This window comes from Talpa occidentalis, unplaced genomic scaffold (genome assembly GCF_014898055.3).
Source record: "Talpa occidentalis isolate TD23 unplaced genomic scaffold, MPIMG_talOcc4v2.1 talOcc4.4, whole genome shotgun sequence".
NCBI classification, from domain to species: domain Eukaryota; kingdom Metazoa; phylum Chordata; class Mammalia; order Eulipotyphla; family Talpidae; genus Talpa; species Talpa occidentalis.
The window spans coordinates 88,718,552-88,738,086 of NW_023604295.1; the positions used below are offsets into that span (position 1 = coordinate 88,718,552).

The 19,535-nt window shown below is 36.6% G+C and overlaps 1 protein-coding gene across 2 annotated transcripts in view; it reads right to left on the reverse strand.

Annotated features, from left to right (window-relative positions):
* Positions 1 to 18,215, reverse strand: part of AGTR1 (angiotensin II receptor type 1) — a 58,379-nt gene extending 40,164 nt beyond the window's left edge. Inside the window, exons 1-3 of one of the 2 annotated variants that reach the window (XM_054700745.1) lie at positions 18,201 to 18,215; positions 17,821 to 18,067; positions 6,803 to 6,887 (exon numbers count right to left, since the gene is read on the reverse strand). The gene's annotated coding sequence lies outside the window, so the exon portion shown is untranslated. Of the gene's footprint in view, positions 1 to 6,802; positions 6,888 to 17,820; positions 18,086 to 18,200 lie in introns of those variants that run through there. The other variant, XM_054700744.1, reaches the window with a different exon arrangement.
* Between the last annotated feature and the right edge of the window lie 1,320 nt (positions 18,216 to 19,535).

Here is a 19,535-nt window from a genome sequence, read left to right on the forward strand (position 1 = left end):
TTAGCATCCACACTAAATATCTCATTTCTGCAATTTCTAGTTTCTTCTATGTCAATTCAGATGTTAATACTTGATGTCTTTTGTTACCCATTCTTCCTTTGTAAATTCTGAGGATACTGACCTATTAGCTGAGTCTTGAATATAAATATACCAGTATATATTGTCTGGTACAGTCTCATGGCCTTTGGTTACGTGTGCCTTTTGCAGAGAGCAAGTTTCCCCCAATGTCCACATAGTTCTTTCCTTATTACCAAGGAGACTGTCTCTACAAACCATTTTAAAACCATGCTCTCCCCTTCCACTGCTTCCACAATCAATTTCCATTCTATATGTTAGCCAACATATTATAATTTTACTTTATTGTTTTTCTGTCTACATGAACTAGGATATATGTTCTATGAGCCAGGAATGTTGGTCTGCCTTGCTCACTTTGTCCTCTGTGCTGGGAACAGTGACAGGCTGTAGGTGTCCAATTTTTATTATATATATGAATCACATCAGAATCTATTGCAACTTGCAACCCTAAATAGGAATATGTTGTGCTTAATTTCCTTCACATTCAGATGGATTCAGACTCTGTTTCTTTTATATTCCTATTTTAGTCAGAGGAAAAATATCCTTTAGGATTACTCCATGCCTGCACAATAACAAACTTATCAGTTCTGATAGCTTCAAACTAAAATTCTACCAGACTGCTTAAATAGATGTGTAAAGTATACCCAATACAAGTATTAGGGAGTGGCAGGGTCTGTAAAAAACAGGAGAGTCACATACTACCCTGAAGATATTCCAATTTGGAAAAGGCATTTAAAACAGCTCTTTCTGAAGAAAACCTGTCTACCCATGGTTTCAAAGCCACTCTATGACTACCAGTTTGTGACCAATAGGATCATGAAGACAAATTCTATTGAATAAGTTATGCTGTTTTTTTTCCTACCTCTTTTCAACTATGTATACTCAAGATTGGGTATGAGTGTTCTATATTAAGACAGAAATACTCCACTGATCAAATCTAATTACATTTACTTCCCAAATAATTGTATATTATCTTCCCCTCTTGTGAGAGAAATGGCCCCTCTTGGGTCCTCAGCATCTGATTATTGCAAACCTAATTGATTTGCGACATTTCATTAATAAAGTTAACTAAAACTAATTATACATATTGAATAAAAGTTTCCTGTGAAATGAATTTTTCTATTTAGCTTAAGGGTTCTTAATTGTTAGAATGAATTGGTGAAGAGGATTACAGAATTACTTTCTCCTGATAAAATCAGTATGGACAGATTGAGTGACTCCACAGAACGAAAAAAATGAAATTGATTCAATATGAAAGTTAAAGATATCAAAACAACCATCTTAGAAGATAAAATCATAAAATAGATTACTAGATCTCTTCATTTTAAGATGTCAAATAAAATCTGTTAAACTTGTCATATATCTCATGGGATCTAACATAAAATACTAATTTATTGACATTCACTATTTTACTCATAGTATAAGTGCTGCTTCAATGGGACATAGTGTTTATTATTCTTTAATTCAAATTGTATGTTTTCTCTAATTCAACCATTTAACTAAATCCAAATTCCATCAGAAATACAAGGGAGACCCTACTGCTACTTCATTGCCCCAAACCAATCTGATGCATTATGAGTCATCGGGTCATTTCCATGGTTCCTTATTTGTTCATTTGTGTATAGATAATTATGCTTTATGTGAAACAAAAAACTACCATTTATTAATGATTTATAGTTGAATCAAGTGTGGCTATCCCATTATATAATTTAAAAATTGTATTAGTTCTTATTGAACTAATGATGGTTTATAATACTTTCATACGATTTCAACGTATAGGGTCACATCTCTTCAAATGTATTTTATCACACCATATCTACCACCAAAGCACCCAAAATTCTTTACAATAGTATCACCTACCCCATTGTTACTCTCATCCAATCCCCCATTCTCAAATGTCCCCATCCACTACTCTGGTAGCCTCAGTTCTGCCAGAATTATATTTCTAAGGCTTGTTTTGGTATAGTTTCTTCTGATTCTTTGCTTTGCTTCTTTATAGTCTATTTAAAGATTGATTTATTTATTTATTTATACAAGCACTGGGTATAGTTAGAAGCACGGGAGGGTGAGAGAATGCACCAGAGCCAGAGCGGGGAACAGAACAGGCAGACTGACGAAATACATTGCTGAGGGGAGCAGCGGGCGCATCAGGAGAGGTCTGTGCGCCATGTGGGACCCTCGCTGGTGGCCCGGGATCGAACCAGCACTGCAGAAGCTGCGGGCTGCTTCGCAGCCCAGTGCTCAACTGTTGCGCCACCAGGGGAGGCCCCTCATTTTTTTATTTGCATTTCTCTGATGACAATTTTTCATAAGCATTTTTTTCCTGTGGCTTTTGACTGACTGTATTTTTTTGAGAAATAGCTAGTTAGTTCTTCCACCCATTTTCTAGTTGAGTTGTTTTGTTGCTGTTGAGTTACATGAGTACTGAGTAGATCTTGGATAGTAACCATTGTTAGTTACATGATGTGTGAATTTTTCTCCCATTCAGAAGGGTGTTTTTTTGTTTTAATGACAACATCTTTATGTAGAAGATTTTTGATTTGATGTAGCCCCATTTTTTGGTTTTGTTTTTTCTTTTGTTTCTCTTATCCTAGTTCAGTCCCTAAAGACATCTTTGGAGCCAATGTTGAAGTGTGTTTTGCCTATGTTTTCTTCTATGTATTTTATGAAGTCAGATCTTAATACTAATATTTAATCTATTTTGAACTGACTTTTGTGTTTGATGTGCAAGTGGCTGGCCAGTTTTTCCAACGCCATCTCTTGAAGAGATGTTCATTTCTCCATTTCACACTCTGGATTTCTTTTCAAATTAACTATCCATGTAAGTATGGGTTTATTTTTGGCCCTCAATTGGTTCAAGTATACCATACTCTTTTGACTACTCTAAATTTGTAGTACAGCTTGAAGCCTGGGATCACGATACCTCCATTTTTCCTTTTTTTGGTCAGGATTTCTTTGGCTATTTGGGGTCTTTTATGAGTTTACATAAATTTCAGTATGTTTGCTCTGTTTCTTTGAAGAATGCATGAAAATTTTGGTAGGGATTGCACTGAATCTGAATATGGATTTGGGCAAGAAGGTCATTCTAACAATGTTAATTCTTCCAATCTATGAGCAGAAAATTATCTTTCAATTTCTTTGTATCTTCTATTTTTTTAAACAGTGTCTTATAGTTTTCATTTTACAGTTCCTTCACCTCTTTTTTACATTTATTTCTAGGTATTTAGTTCTCACTGATGTGATTATAAATGGAATTGTTTTCATATAGGAGCACAACAGATTTTGTATATTGTGAACAATGTTTTTTTGGAGTCAATTGTTTATGGGGGGAAAAACACAACAACCCACAAATGGATAAACTTTACTCTTCTTTTTTTTCATTGGTAAGACTCTAAACTTCATATTCTACAATTCAAAACTCATCTGAACTTTGATTTGATTATATGTTTTTATTGAAAATGATATGATAAAAATGTGTAAAGGGATACTGGCTGAACATTTATATGCCTTTCTCAATTCTAGTTACATTGTCATTTTAAATCCTTGATGGTTCAATGACTGAAAGACAAATTTGTTTTCATTTTTTGCCTGTGTAACACACAACCATTAGTCAAATGTAATTGAAGCAGTAGATATAAGAGACTGGAAACTAACTGAGATTGGCATTTTACTAATGGGATCATACTGGTGGAAAAATGGTGACCATGAACTTTAAAAATATCAGGTAAAAAAGTAATTGCAATAAAGTAAAAATCAAAATCAACAGGCAACTATAAAACAAAGACATTCTGCAGGGGGTGGGCAGAAGGGAACAGGATCAAAACAAGGGTGGGAAGGCACAAGGGACCAAGGTGATGGTTCACGGGGGAATGGGTGGTGGGTGGTGGGAATTTCATGGGGACTATAACCAGGATGGAAATGCATACATTGTACAAAAATGAAAAATAATGTAAAATATATAAATAATAAAAATTAAAAAATAAATAAAAAGATAAAGATCTTTGAACAAAAAAGAATATATTATAACAGGGTGATTAAAATAATTAAAAATTAGAAATGGATTATCTATTTTTGGTACTACATTACTTTGCAAATGAGAATGGGGACTACTAATATTTTGTGCATTTCTATAAAAAGTGAGAAAAAAGAAATAATATTTATTTCTGCCTGGCACCGCAATTAAAAAAACAAACAAACAGTTGTAATCACTGTAGGAAAAAAATGAGAAATATCTATCATTGAAGGAAAAAATAAAATCTCACAGAATATAAAGAAGCAAACACAAGCTCTGAGAAATGACCCTACATCATCTTTTTTAGTTTTGCTTAGTTTGAGATGTCAATGATGAAGATAAAAAGTCAGTGGTCATTTTTATCAAACTGTAATTATGTGTACCTCTTCATGATTTATTATAAGAAAATAAGAGGGCCTCCCTGGTGGTGTAGGGGTTAAAGACACAGCCACAGCACTATCAAGTCACTGCAGCACAAGTTTGATCCCTGAGTTTGATCCCTGGCAGCCCAGGGAGCTAACCCACATGAATTTTTAGTTCCACGTACTTGTAACTACTCTATATTTAAATTAAAAAGCCACAGTTGCAAATGGCTAACATATTGGCTAGTACAGGTTTACAGATTGTAAGCCATTGAATACAGTCTTTATTACTTTAAATGTTATAATTGGGTTTTCCCCCTGTGTCATAAGTAGATTTCAGCCTAAATTATTTTGGTCTTACAAAACAAAAATGCTATTTATATTTTACTGGTTTAAATCAATGTGAGGACAGAGTTTGGTAGTCCTAAATTTATAACAGCTTTTTATTTTAGGTAATTTTTTAAAAGGTATATTAAAATGCCTTCTGAACATACTTTTCATATCTCAATATAGTGTCTTTGGATTGGGATGGGATGTTGGAGATTGTTTACAGGAAACTAAAGGTAAAGCTGTTTGTAAATGGCAGAATTGATATAGCATCAGTTCTTAAAAAATAATTTCTTAGAATTAAGCATATTTTGGCCTCCCCTGGTGACGCAGTGGTTGAGCACTGGGCTGAGAAGCTGCCCGCAGCCTCTGCAGCGCTGGTTCGATCTCCGGCCACGGGCGAGGGTACCACATGGCGCGACAGACCTCTCCTGCCGGGCCTGCTGCTCCCCTTCAGTAGTGTATTTCATCACTCTGTTCTGTTTCTCGCTCTGGTGAATTCTCTTGCCCTCCTGCACTTCTGACTGTACCCAGTGCTTGCATAAATAAAATAAATAAATCTTAAAAAAAAGAATTAAGCATATTTTGCTTATTCATCTGAAACTTAAAGGCTTGAAAAAGTTAAAAGTTTTACACTGTTTTCTTCAGTGATATGTTATTTGTAAGCAAATTGTCAAAGTTATTTTGAAAGCTTTGCTACTCATGTGTGAAAGTTACTCAGAAACAAAGGGCTTTCAGAATACAGGAGAGGCTGTTGTAAAAATCATTTACACCAGGAAACCCCTGGATTAGCGTCTTGTTTCTTGTGCTATAAACATATTACAGACATAAGCAGCTTCTTTCTGTTCAGTCCTCTTTGGATATAAATTAAACTTTCCAGTCTTAAAATCTTCCTGACTAGGACATATATATTTAATGTAACTTTTTCAGAGCTGGAATTTTACTGAAAACACACACACAGTTCAGCTTCTTTAGCTTAACTACACCTAAAACACCTAAAAAGCACCCTTAAAGATTCCTAGTCACAGAGTTCCATTGAATGTTACTATTTTAGTCACCAAGTTAAGGCCATCCTAAATCGTTTCCTAACACTACCACGGAGTGCCTGCCAGCAAGTGTTTCCTACTTGCATTGGAATAAAGAAGAATAATTGTCACCTTTAGATGTGTATGCCTGCCACCACTTAGGTTATGTGTCTTCTACCTTGATACAATGCAGTCACAACATATTTAGGATGGGACAAGCTATTCTTTTCATTCTGTATGGACAGACTAGGGAGTGTTTCCCCTGTTAATTTGGAAAGCTGAGGGTTTGTTTGTTAAGATGAATTTTTGCCAGTAGAGAATAATCTTGTAAGCTGGGTAAATCTAAGAGTTTTTATAAACAATCTCCAACAGGAAAACTGACAGAGTGGGGCCAATAGAGCAGTCCGTGGCTGCCCAGGCTGCTTGCAGGTTCTGAGTATAATGTCCCATTGTGTGACTCCAGAGGACCTGTGCCTACTAAGACTGAATGGGGCTTAAAGGGTGCATCAATGTCATGTTGTCCTTTTCCCTAGGAGAAAGGGAGACATTTGTAAGAGTGATACTGAGATGCGTGGGTTTTCAGGAGGGGAGCAGGTCAACTTTTAAGGTTTATGTGCTTCTGAAACTGAGGGCTGGGGTATTACAGAACCCAACTCCTCATTTGGTGACTCATGAGGAATCACAAACATTTTCATGAAACTCTATATAGTAAGGAGAATATTGCTCAGAGAATCACCTGTGGCCATAAGATCTTGGCAAAAGGTTGCAAATCTTTCACAACATTTATCATCAACATATAACTAACTACCTTGGTAGTTAAAACATTGCTTACATTTAATATAAATATATATGTTCTTAAACTGTTGGAGGGAATTTCATTCTTTTATGCTTCCTGTGTTTCTCTCACTAGACAATGGTGTGCGTAGCTTGTGTTACCTCCACTGTTGACACATTAGAGATAAATACTGACAGATACTATGCCATACATGTAAGACATTTACCTGCATGCAGACCTTCTGGGATGGCTTCAGGGACTTATTCAGATAAAACCTCAGCTGTTTGAGATCTACTTATCATGTATCAAATCTGAAAAGCAAATAGATTGTGATTCAGTGAATATGGTCACATTTTAATTTACAGGGAAAACATTAAAATCATATTTTAAGAGTGTTTATAGAGGGAACGGAACCATTTGTTCCATATAAAGAACATACTTTTCCTCATAGAATTAGTTGTGCTAAGTGACTGTCAAGGGAGCCCTTCCTCTTCCTGTTCACAGTCAGTGTCTCCCCACACCCTTGTAGACACAACCGTAGAGAAGGAGAAAATGAGCAATCTTTTAGGAGCACAACCTCCCACTTCAACATGCACACTTGCTTCATTCACTTGCCACCAAAGCTCCAGTCACCCTACACTATCACATTAGCACCTCTCTCCAACCTTAACCACAGTTTTCAGAGTCTAAAAAATTATTTTTATTACATTTTGCCAGTTTGCTGTCTTTTTTTATTTATATTCCACAGCTGAATGAAAACATCTGGCACTTGTCTTTCACTTTCAGATTTTTCACCTCAAGAAACATCCATTTATTCCCCAAAAGACAGTATTTCATCTTTTAAATGGGTGAGTAACACAGGTGTATATATCACAATTTCTTTACCCAGTCATCTGTTGATGGGCACCTTAGGCTGGTTCCATGTGTTGGCCATCGAGAATAACTGCCATGAACACAGAGGAGCACAAATCTCTTCATGTTAGTGTTATCATAGTCTTTTATCAATATTTTTCATTATATATTTGGAGGATTTTTTTAAAGTGAGAAATGTTTTAAAGTTGAAGAGTTATTCAGGAAGATTGTGGTTACTTTTAAAAACAACAACAGTATACCCCAACTGTACTATGTACTCTGTATTGCTATACAGAAGAATTTGTACATCAGAAAGATTTATTTTTGGCCTTATTTCTTGTTGGTTTTGTCGTTATAGAAAATAAGTTTTCCATAAGAAGATTTCTCTATAAAATATCATTGTGATTTGAATTCTGTGGACCATTGTGGGTTACAGTATACCTTATGGGAAAAAAATAAATTAGAGAGAAGGTCACATTTGCCAATATTATTTTCCATAAAATTAATAGTTTTTCTTTAAGTGCTGAAATCTAGAGTGAGTCAGCAGGAAAGCAACAGAATTCCAAGACAAAGTAAGAAGTATAAAAGCAATAAAGGGTTCATTATAGGACAATTTAAAATCACATGCAAAAAAAAATAAAAAGAAAAAAGTCACTTAATGGCTAATGACAGATGAATAGATTACATATTAGATTAGATGTGAAATATTTATGTGATATAATACTACTCAACTATAAGGTGATGAAATCTTGCCATTTATGACAACATAGATGATACTGGAGGGGATTATAAGTGAAATATGTCAGAAGGAGAAAGACAAATATCCAATGATTTCATTCATATGTAGAATGCAAAGAAACAAAGCAAAGGCACAGAAGAAACCAAACCAAACCAAATCCTAGAAATCTGACTGCAGGCATAGGGGGTAGGCAGGGTAGGGTTAAAAAGGTAGGGGGTCCTGGGCCTCCCTGTTGGCGCAGGGGGTTAAGCACCACACAATGAGACAGTCTGCAGCCTCTGCAGCATGAGTTAGATTCCTGGCCGGCCAGGGAGGAACCCACAGGGCGAAGCGGACCTCTCTGTCTCCCCCGCTGCTCCCCTCAGCAGTGTGTTTCGGTCAGTCTGCCTATTCTGTTCCCCACTCTGTCTCTGGTGAATCTTCTCACCCCCCCCCTTTGGCCTGTGCCCCAGCTCTTGTATGCATAAATAAATAAATCTTTATAATAAAAAAAGGTGGGGGTCCAATGAACTATAATGGAGGATTAGGGGTATTTTGGTGTGGTTTTATAATATATATTTGAAGATGTGTAAACTGATATCCTAAAACATATAGTGTTTTAAGCCAGTCACCTCAATAAAAATAATTTAATTTAAAAATTAATTTCTCTTATGAATATTAAAAATAAATATTATGATAGGTTAAAAAAGTCACCCTATGAATTGGAGGACAAACACCATATTTCACTCTTATGTGAATTATAAAGAAACAAAACCAACAAAACAAAACAACAAAATGTCCAAATTCTTAGATATGGAGAACAGAAAAATGGCTACTAGAGGGAGAGGGACTTGAGGGGGTAGGTGAAATGGAGAAAAGGGGTCAATAATACAGTGTGGATGGAAACTAGACTTTTGGTGGTGACTATTAGGTAGTGTATACAGATGTTAAATTATACAATGTAAAAAAATATACCCCAAACATACATAATGTTATAAACTAATGACATTTAAATATAAAATTATTTTAATAAGTCATTTGTTATCTCAGCCTTGATCATAATAACCCTCAAAGGCTTTTAATATTTGTTATATAATTTTCCTTGTCTTTCCCATCTGTTTCAATTATGCTGGTTTTAAAATATATGTTGGTTACTTTACTCAGAAATCCATGCTTATATAAATTATTTTCATTAGAACATCAATAAAGTCTTCTTGGTGGCCAAAGGGTTAAGTCTCAGTGCTATCACCACTACAGCCTGGGTTCGAATCCTGGCCAGGGAGCCAATCCACATATTAAGCAACAGACCTCTCCTGTCTTGCTCACTGCTTCCCTCAGCAGTGCATTTCAGTAAACTGCCTGTTCTGCTCCCCACTCTGTGTCTGGTGAATCCTCTCACTCCCTGTACCTCTGGCCTATACCCCAGTTCTTCTATGCAAAAAAAGAACATAAATATAAATAACTTAAAACCTAGTGGCACTTTCATAAGAATCTATCAAACACACACACACACTGACTCATACTCATGATCTATGTCTATTTCACTTATAATTATCTTTCCTTGCCAGTAAATATATATATTAAATATGTACTTACATATTGTATTTTAAACATATATTTATAGAAATATATAATGACTATATAATGTTCCATCATATGGCTTAGCCTAATAGGAATTTAAAAGAAATAGGATAGATTTGTGCTTCTCTACTGATAACCTGGTAGATCTCATGCCTGAATACATTCAAGAAATCATTGTGTGGGAATCACATCCCATTCTTTTTCATGATTGATAAAGTAGTAGCAATTAACTGTGTGAAGGTTAACGGCTGGGAGATATCATGGTATGATATTTTTGTAAAGTGACATCATCTGAATGGAAAGAGTATTAGATTACCAGAGCTGTGTTAATGGAACATCCCTGTTCTAGGAGCACAGCACATAGATTTAGAAGCATATAAAATGCATTTGAATTGGATAAACAGAAGAGTTTGAATCAAAAACTGAAGAAAAGTGATGATACAATTGTAAGTGTATGATGATTACTAGAAGAAATACTGTGAGATTTTAAAAACTATTTAGCGAAATATTTAGCCAGATTATATGTAACCCCAGCAACAAAACATGTTGGCTAAGTGAGATCACAGGATTCTAAAGGATTGTACAAGAATCACTGGTACGTTACCAGTTATTCGCACTAGAAAAGTTTGCCTGTAATGTTCAGGGCGTTTCCTGGGCACTGCTTCCCCTCCCCAGCCCCACTTCTTGGCATTACAGCATTGTGGTTTGATTTTGTCCTACCCTGTAACAACATGTTAGACCATGTACTGTCAGTGTGCCTCTACATTTTAAAGTTCTAGACTGAAGTAGCTGGTGAAATTCCTTTATCACTGAGAAAATCAGGACCCCTCAGTTCTCATCATCACAAGGAACCCATACTTGCCTTAGTCTTTTGAGTAACATCGTGAACTTTTGTCCAAAAACAGACATTTGGCTGGATCCAGCTTTCAGAAAAGCTGCGTGTATTGGAGAAATTGCTCAGGGACTGAATCACTGGGGGCAAGACACTGATTTAAAATAAATCATGACTTGTTACTCAACTAACTGGTTAATAATTACATTTGATGATAATTTTTAAAAGATTTATTTATTTATTTATTTATTTATTTATTTATTTATTTAGCACTGGGTACAATCAGAAGCGCGGGAGGGTGAGAGAATTCACCAGAGCCAGAGCAGGGAGAAGAATAGGCAGAAGGACAGAAGCACGCTGCTGAGGGGAGCAGCGGGCGGCAGGAGAGGTCTGCGCACCATGTGGGACCCTCGTCTGATGGCCAGGGATCGAACCGGCACTGCAGAGGCTGCGGGCAGCTTCACAATCCAGTGCTCAACTGCTACGCCACTGGGGAGGCCCTTGATAATTTTTTAAGTCACATTTTTAGATAAATAAGAGTTTCTATTAAAAGCTGAAGAATGATCTATTATTTGAGTTGATGTACTAAAATGGAATGGTTTGTTGAATTTAAGCATCAGATCACCAAAAATAAAAACAGTAAATTTAGGTAAGTTTTGGGGAAAACAGCTATCAAACCTAAAGTTTAAAATAATCGGCTATCATAGTTTCAGTACTTACTTTCCAACTAAAGAAGGAATTTCTAAAATTTTTCATTATTTTGTGTAATAAAAAATAAAACAATAACAGGGGCAAATGTTATAACAAAATTGGAAAACACTTTGATTTTTCTATGAGATGAACAGAAATTGATTTCAAATTGTAACTTTCAACAAGTTCTCCAATAATTATTTGACCTAAAAAGCAGGTGGTAGGGTGCAGAACAGAGAGCGTGGGGCTGGCAGCAAAGAGTATGGGAATCAGATCCTGTGTTTAAATCTTGGCTCCACCTGTGACCACTTTTGGTAACTCTACCAGTTAATAGCTACTTAATTTGTCATTACTCAAGCTGTAAAATGAGGATAAGACAGTGATTATTCACAGGGATGTTGTGAAGATTAATGAAGCACAATATTTTAAGGCTGAACACTGTGCTCAGCACATTATATGTGCTCAATAAATGTAAGCATTATTGAAAATTTTAGATAACTAGAAATCCAAGAAATCAACTTCCAGACATAGGTACCATGCACTTCTGTTCTCCCAATTTTAATTTAAGTTTGAATCTGCTGTGATTTTGTTAAATACATGTTCTTATTAGCCCATTGGATTTGGATGGGAGCTGCGAGTCTGTATTTCTAACAAGTTTACAGGTGATGCTCATGGTGCTGTGCTCTATGGACCTTGGCACCTAAGGTAACTGTGAATGGTTGCTCCCAATTTGTAACACAGGGATTCTCAATAGGGGGAATAGGGGAAGAGAGTGGAAAACAAATGCAGACAATATATATAGATTTAAAATGCTTTCTGGATAATAGTAATTCAAAGATATATACGGATGCTTATATTCATTGCAAAATATTTTTAGTAGTCAAGATATGGAAACAGGGCCTCCCTGGTGGCACAAGGATTAAAGACAGCCCAATCAAACTACTGCCAACCACTACCACACAATTCGATCTCCCCCTGGCCAGGGAGCAACCCACATGGCACAGCAGACCCCTCCTGCCTTGCTCACTGATCCCCTCAGCAGTGTTATTTCAGTACATCTGTCTGTTCTGTTCCCCTCTCTGTCTCTGGTGAATCCTCTCACCTCCCACACCTCTGGCTTACACCCCAGTTCTTGTATGCATAAGTAAATAAATCTTTAAAAAAAGATACGGAAACAACCTAAGTTTCTTTCTTTTTTTTTTTTTTAAAGATTTATTTATTCATTTACACAAGAACCAGAGTACAGGCCAGATGCGTGGGAGGGTGAGAGGATTCACCAGAGACAGAGCGGGGAGCAGAACAGGCAGACTGATGAAATACACTGCTGAGGGGAGCAGCAAGCGAGACAGGAGAGGTCTGCCTCACCATGTGGGACCCTTGCCGGCCGGCCGGGATCGAACCAGCACTGCAGAGACTATGGACAGCTTCACAGCACGGCGCTCAACCTCCTGTGCCACCAGGGGAGGCCCGAAACAACCTAAGTTTTTATTGATGGATGAATAAAGAAGAAGTAGTGTATATGTACAATGGAATACTATTCAGCTATAAAAAAGATGGGATTCTGCCATTTTCTACAATATGGATGAACTTAATGGGCATTATGCTAAGTGAAATAAGTCAGACACAGTGAGATATACTGTATGGTTTTGTGCATATGTGGAAAATAAAGAAACAAAACAAATGAGAAAATAAAATCAAACCTTGGTTACCAGAGGGGAAAGAGAGTGAACAAAATGGATTAATTATACGGTGATGGATGGAAACTAGACTTTTGGTGGTGTTCATGTTGTAATTATACGGATTTTGAATTATAATGTTGTATACCTGAAGCCTACATGATATTTTAAACCAATGTTACCTCAATAAAAATTAAAATATGTGGGAATCCCTGGTGGTGCAAGGGTTAGTTAAGATGTACCCTATGAAGCTATCAGCAGCTACAGCACGAGTTTGATCCCCAGCCAGGGAGATACCCACATGGCGCAGCAGACCTCTCCTGGCTCGCCTGCTGCTCCCCTCAGCTGTGTATTTCAGTCAATCTGCCTGTTCTGTTCCCCACTCTCTCTGGTGAATCATCTCACTCTCACACCTCTTGTCTGTACCCCAGTTCTTGTATGCATAAATAAATAACATCTTTAAAAAATTAAAATATGCTTGTCAGATGATTATTATAATATGCTTGCTTTACTGCCTACAGAATGCCTTAAGAATTACTGATATTACTGATATTTCGACCTTTTATTCTTTTTCATTTTTTCTTTTCTAACTTTCCCCTCACCAATACTGCTTTAAAAAATGGAATTAATAGCTAGTTACCCAATTAGTAAGACTAAAGCATCAATTTTATGTCATTTTCTTGTGTTTGATATGTTTAAATGAGACTAGAAAACTGACTTCTTTCTAACACTTCTCTTCTAAAACACAGATTTGAAAATATATTTAGCATTTTGCATAACTTTAGCTGAAAATAAATGAGCAACAAATAATTAAGAAAGTGATCTTTGGAGCATATAGTAATAGAATATAAGGAAGCAGTGATAACCATCAAAGGAGTTATCCCTTAGGGAGGGAAAAATCATGGTTATTGTATAAGTAGCTAGAATCAAAAAATGTGGTCACATTAGATATTCCACCTGGCTGAAACAGTAGGTCTGAAGGACAGTTGTTTTTAAGTGTCTCCCTACCCCCAGTGGCATTGACAAGATTAGGAGAGGCCCATAACTAAATATGTGCTTAGCTTGATCAACATGTCGCTAGGACAAAGACCATTTTTACATTTTGCTATACCCTCAGGGCCTAATACCATAAAGATATATAGTATTCTCTTCATAAATATCTTCTGTTACTGAAAAATTTCAGATATAATTCTTCATTTTCCAAGGTGGATAAAAAGTTATGATTAATATAAAATAAGAAATAGCTAAAGAAAATGTAGTGAGCAAATCAGCAATCATTAACTTTCTCTAAGAGCGCATAATCATATGTGTATCCTTCAATATTCTTAATTTTAAGTTAACCATTGAAAGCACTAAATTCATTGATCTAAATAAGATTTAAATAACATTTGGTAAGAACAAAACAGATTCTATATGTATAAAATAAGTAGTCACATAAAAGTTAATCTGACTTAAATGATAATTAATTCTATGATTTAAAATTTTAAGGAAACCTAGAATTAGGACTTCAACTCTGAAGGCACAATGTCATTATGATAAACAAAACATACCCAGTTCTCATACTTTCCAAACTTGTAAATGATAGAAAAGTAAACATAAGCCTAGCAATGCAATTTAAAATATTTTTGGGATAAGGAAAAAACTCTGATAACCAGCACATTGCACCTATTTAGGAACAAAACAAAAACTCTTCTAAATTGAGCTAAAACAATAATAAATTACGTAAAATAGTCACACAGCATTTACAGCAATTAGTGAATTCTTTGTTAACAAGTTACTTTCAAAGACAGTTTTGGTCTGCATACTCAATGGAATTTTCTCCCTGTGTCTATATGCTATGAAAAGAAATAATCAAAATCAACAGTAAATCTTTTAATGTTAATATGGCAACAATAACTAGCAAGATTCATTTGTATGACTGTTCTAAATAAACACTTTGTTTCTGTTTCCACTTGTCAATTTTATCATGAAAGTATATTTCAAAATGCTAATTTGCTAGCTGGCAAATTTATAACTTAATTTTTTTTTACTGTAATTGAAATATATTTTAGAGCTTTAATAGAACAATGACGATGACTAGCTAAATCAGTTAATATTACCTTAAATCTCTTTAGATACTCCTTGATTTAAGATTACTATATATTAAGTCATTGACAAGGTAATTTTTGGTAGAAAAATTAATAAAATAGAAAATGTAAATAAATAGATAAATTTAGGTTGGAAATGGAGCAAAATTTATAGTGGTTTATGGGACCTTTACTATTCAGATTTAATAAGAATCTACAAAAAACACAAACCACTGACTGGGCAATCCAATGACTGGGCAATTTTGAAAGAGAAATCTTTGAACATTTTGAAGAAAAATACTAGCAGTTTCCAATGACTGTGGGTTTAAATGCTGATTTGTCCAGTTTGTTAGATAATATGAGAGAAACGAGTTCCTAACTCAACCTTGGATATTTTGTTCCTCTGGCTCCATATTTATTTATTGCCAGTGTTTCTATAAGGCAGTTTTTTAATCTTTAAAATACTTGGATTACTTCAAATTGCTAAATAAAATTCTTAATTTGCTAGCCTACTGTGAGACTCTGGCATTCCCCAGGGATTATTGCACATCCTGCATTTAAATTATGAATTTCATATTCCTTCTCAGCTAAGTATTTTATCTGGGCATTGGGCAAGTAGTAGATAAAATTTCCTTTCATTATTTTTCGCTAGCACAGGGCTAGAGTAGCAATGACAACATAGTCGTGTTGGTAATAACAGCAGTGATAAGCAGAAGCAGCAAATTCATGTACACACATACATACACACAATTTATCCCAAACTGGAAAAAAAAAAAGAACAAAACTAAAAGGAAACTAAAAGGAGAAAAAACCGCACAATCCATCAAGTATCTCTCCTGTTTTGAACACTAGACCAAGGTTAGGGAGACTGAGAAGTAAGATTTAAGTTCAGAGCTCTCTGGACAGGCCACATTGCCAAAGCAACAGTGAGAGAAGACATTTTTTAAATCTCAAGGAAGACAAGTCTTCTGTTGGAATCAGTGGAACCAGTGGAAGAAAATCAGTTTTCTTCTGAGCTGGAAGATGGAGCACTGGATTTAGTTTAAGGTCAAAGAAGAGCTGAATCAGAAATCAAGGCCTCATGATGGGAACAAAGAACAATGAAATCAGAAAAAAAGGTGGGGGGGATAAAGTAAATAACAGACCTGACAACACTCATCATGAAACTTTAGCAAATATAGAGACCTAACAATTAGGGGCCACTACTGAGCCTTTTTGGGGGATGGGTACTTGGAGTCACCACTGGAAAATCCAGTGACAATTTAAGAGAGAAGTTATTTATACAGCTTTGAGGCCCTCAAACTTTGGCTAAAAAGGATAATTATTTATACTTTTATTTTTAAAATAATAACCAGGAAATAAGAGGAATCTAAGAATTTTATCACTAGAGGGACTACTGGAACCTGAGGGTCAGAGTTATTAAATAATTCTCCTAGTAGCACACAGCTAGTTAAGTGGGAGTCTCCATTCCCTGTTCCCTGTGCTACCCTTCCCTGAAATATCTGCCAGGATGGGTGGAAGGGTGGTAGAATCCACCACAGCCAGAAGGATAGAGTACACATTTGGGTAGCCTTAGCAGCTGGGGATACACCCCAAGAGACAAGGGAACATGCAGATTCTTTTTGAAAAAAGACTTCAAAGGGGTTTACTGTGTATGCTACAAGGCATGAATGCCTGGGGATCAGGGCTTTCAGTGGTAACTACCAAGAGAATTTTGTTGGGAATGAGGCAGCTCTAGAGGGGGGTACAAGATGCTCAATAAATTTATAAAACAGAACAGCTGGGTGTCAGCTTTCTGGTTTTCCTCTCTAATTTTCTCTTCCCCAAATTACACTGGAAATAAATGTAGACCAGTTCCAAATGTTCCCAGGGAAAAGTTAACACCCAAAGTTCCATGAAGAGAGCGCTCTAGGGAGCCAATTGTGGATATGGGATACTTATGAGACCACCAGCAAAAAAAAGATTAGGTAAAGAGACCCCAGTTGGGTTCAAGAATCAGGTCACAATTGCCCAAAGGCAATGAGGCAGAAGGTACTTGAGAAAGTTGAGAATTTCACGGGAGAGACTGCAATTGGCACTGTGAAAAGATTGAGGTGGCCATTTAAGAGAACTGGAGAATGGGGTGCTAGACAGAGAAGTGGGGGGAAGGAACAGGCTTAGGTTCAGATTCGTCTTGGAGGCAGAAGAGCTTCTAAAATCCGGACTCTGTTACAAATGTGCGCTAGGCCAGACTGTGGGGATTAGAGTGTGAGCTACTCCAACTTCTCTCCTCCCCAATTTGACTAATCATAGGGCACCTGGGAACACCTGAGTGTGCAGTGACCTCAGGCAGTTTGCAGAGAGAGGTGGGAAGAGAAGGGTGGTACTGAGACTTCGCCTAGAAAACAGCAGGGAAGGTACAGGACACTCTTCATCTCTGATGACACAACTTTTAAAAGAATGCCAGAGTCAACAAGCTTCCCACTGTGGTTATGATGTAAAGGTAAGGTTAGGTTGAAAAGAAAAGCGTTAGCTAAAAGTCTTTGGGAAAAGTTCACTTAACTGCATCCAATTTCTGCAGATTTCCCGCTTATACTAGAGTTAGGTCAAGTAGGAATTAAATTTTGGGGGACGCTGTCAAAGAGTCAAAATTGTTCCTTCCTACTCCAAAAATCCCTCACCTGATTTTGGGCAGCTCCACGAGGGCGCGGTTCAAAACTGTGCTCCCTCCCTCCGTCCCCCGGAAACCAACTACTGGAAGAGTAGGGCGACCGCAGTGAGGACACCTTGATCTGAAAATGACCGCCACTGTCATCGCTGCTCCCCAGCCTTACTGTACAGAGCACTCACCCGCGTCCTGGGCGCCGCGCCCACCTTGGGCGTGAGTCGACGAAGCTGGTGCAGGAGCCGGACGTGCTCGGCCCTGGCGTCCAGGCTTTGCGCCCTCACTGCCGGGGTTTATTAATCAGGCTGTTTCCCATCGATGGTGATGCCCGTTAGCCCATTCCGCCGCTGGGGCCCATTTGTTGAGCGCTGGAATCATCGGCAGTGAGGCTGCTCGGCTTTTATACGGAGGGGCGTTGCTGCTTCGTGGCTGCTAGGGACGAGGTGCCGTTTTGCATTCCCTCCTCCTCCGCCCCGCCCCTGGAGACCCTCTCGACCCAACCCCCGCCCTCTCCAGATGCTGACGGAAACGGGGTGATAGCACAGTCATCTCCAGTGTCACCTACCACATCTGTGCGCATCTGGTCTGGAACTCCTAGTCCCAAGGGCTAGTGAAAGGAAAGAGAACTTGGGGGTGGCGGTTGCGGAGCAGCAGTACACGCCAGACATTCTACATTTTTTTTTTTTTTAACTTGGAAAACTTCTAAGGGCAAATCAGGGAACTTTCTTTTTCCTTTAACTGAAATTTAGATCGTACCCTTGTGGATTATAGATTCCCATAGATTAATTTCAGAACTACAGAGTTAAAGGGTGAACATTGGCTTTCTCCTGTTCGACATGACTCAGAACTGCTTTTTTTAAAATATAAAAATAGAAAAAGTTTAAAAATAAAATGTGACCCAATGTTTCAGGAAAAATTAATAAAAATTCCTTACAATCTCTCCGCAAAAACACAAGATTACTTCCAAAATTATGGTATGAGGTTAATGTTTACTGATAGTAAAACAACAGCAAAAAAAAAAAAAAATGCGGGCAAATGTCTCATGAACATAGACAGAAATCCTCAATAAAATATTAGCAGATCAGATCCAGTAATATATAAAAAGGACTATACCTTTTTATGATCCTTGACCAGGTGGGATTTGTCGCGGGAATGCAAAGTTAGTTTGCAAAAATAAATTGATGTAATACACCATAATAATAGAATAAAAGGAAAAATCCCTCACAGAATTGTCCAATAAATTAGTAAAAGCATTTGACAATCTCCAACACCCTTTCATAATTAAAAACTGTCAACAAATTAAGACAAGGAACTTCCTCAAACTGTAAAGTGTATCTGTGAACTACTAACATCATACTTGCTAGTGAACGGTGAAGTGGTTTTGCATCTGAGATCAAGAACAAGGAAAGTATGTTGGCTTTACACACTGCTATTCAACATTGTACAGGACAGTTGGACAAGGAAGAAATAAAATGCATGGATTAGAAATGAAGTGAAGAAAACATGGTATTGTACTTAAAAATATTCTAAATCAATCAATTAAAGTTGATTGGAACTAATAAACAAGTTCAATAAGGTTTCAGGATATAAAATCAATATACAAAATAAGTTATAGTTCCATACACTAACAATAAACAATATGAAAAAATGAAATTAAGGAAAAAACTTTATGTAATACAGCAAAAGAATAAAACACTCAGGAATACATTTGATAAAAAGTCTTTCAAAGCTTGTATCCTCAAAATTAGGAAACTTTGCTGAAAGAAATTAAATTCAACCTAATAAATTGAATGATATCCCATGTTTATAAATTGGAATTGTTAAATTGGTAATAATGCCATACAAATTAAGCTGATTCCTTATCAAAATCCAAACAAGATTTTTTTTAGAAATTAACAAG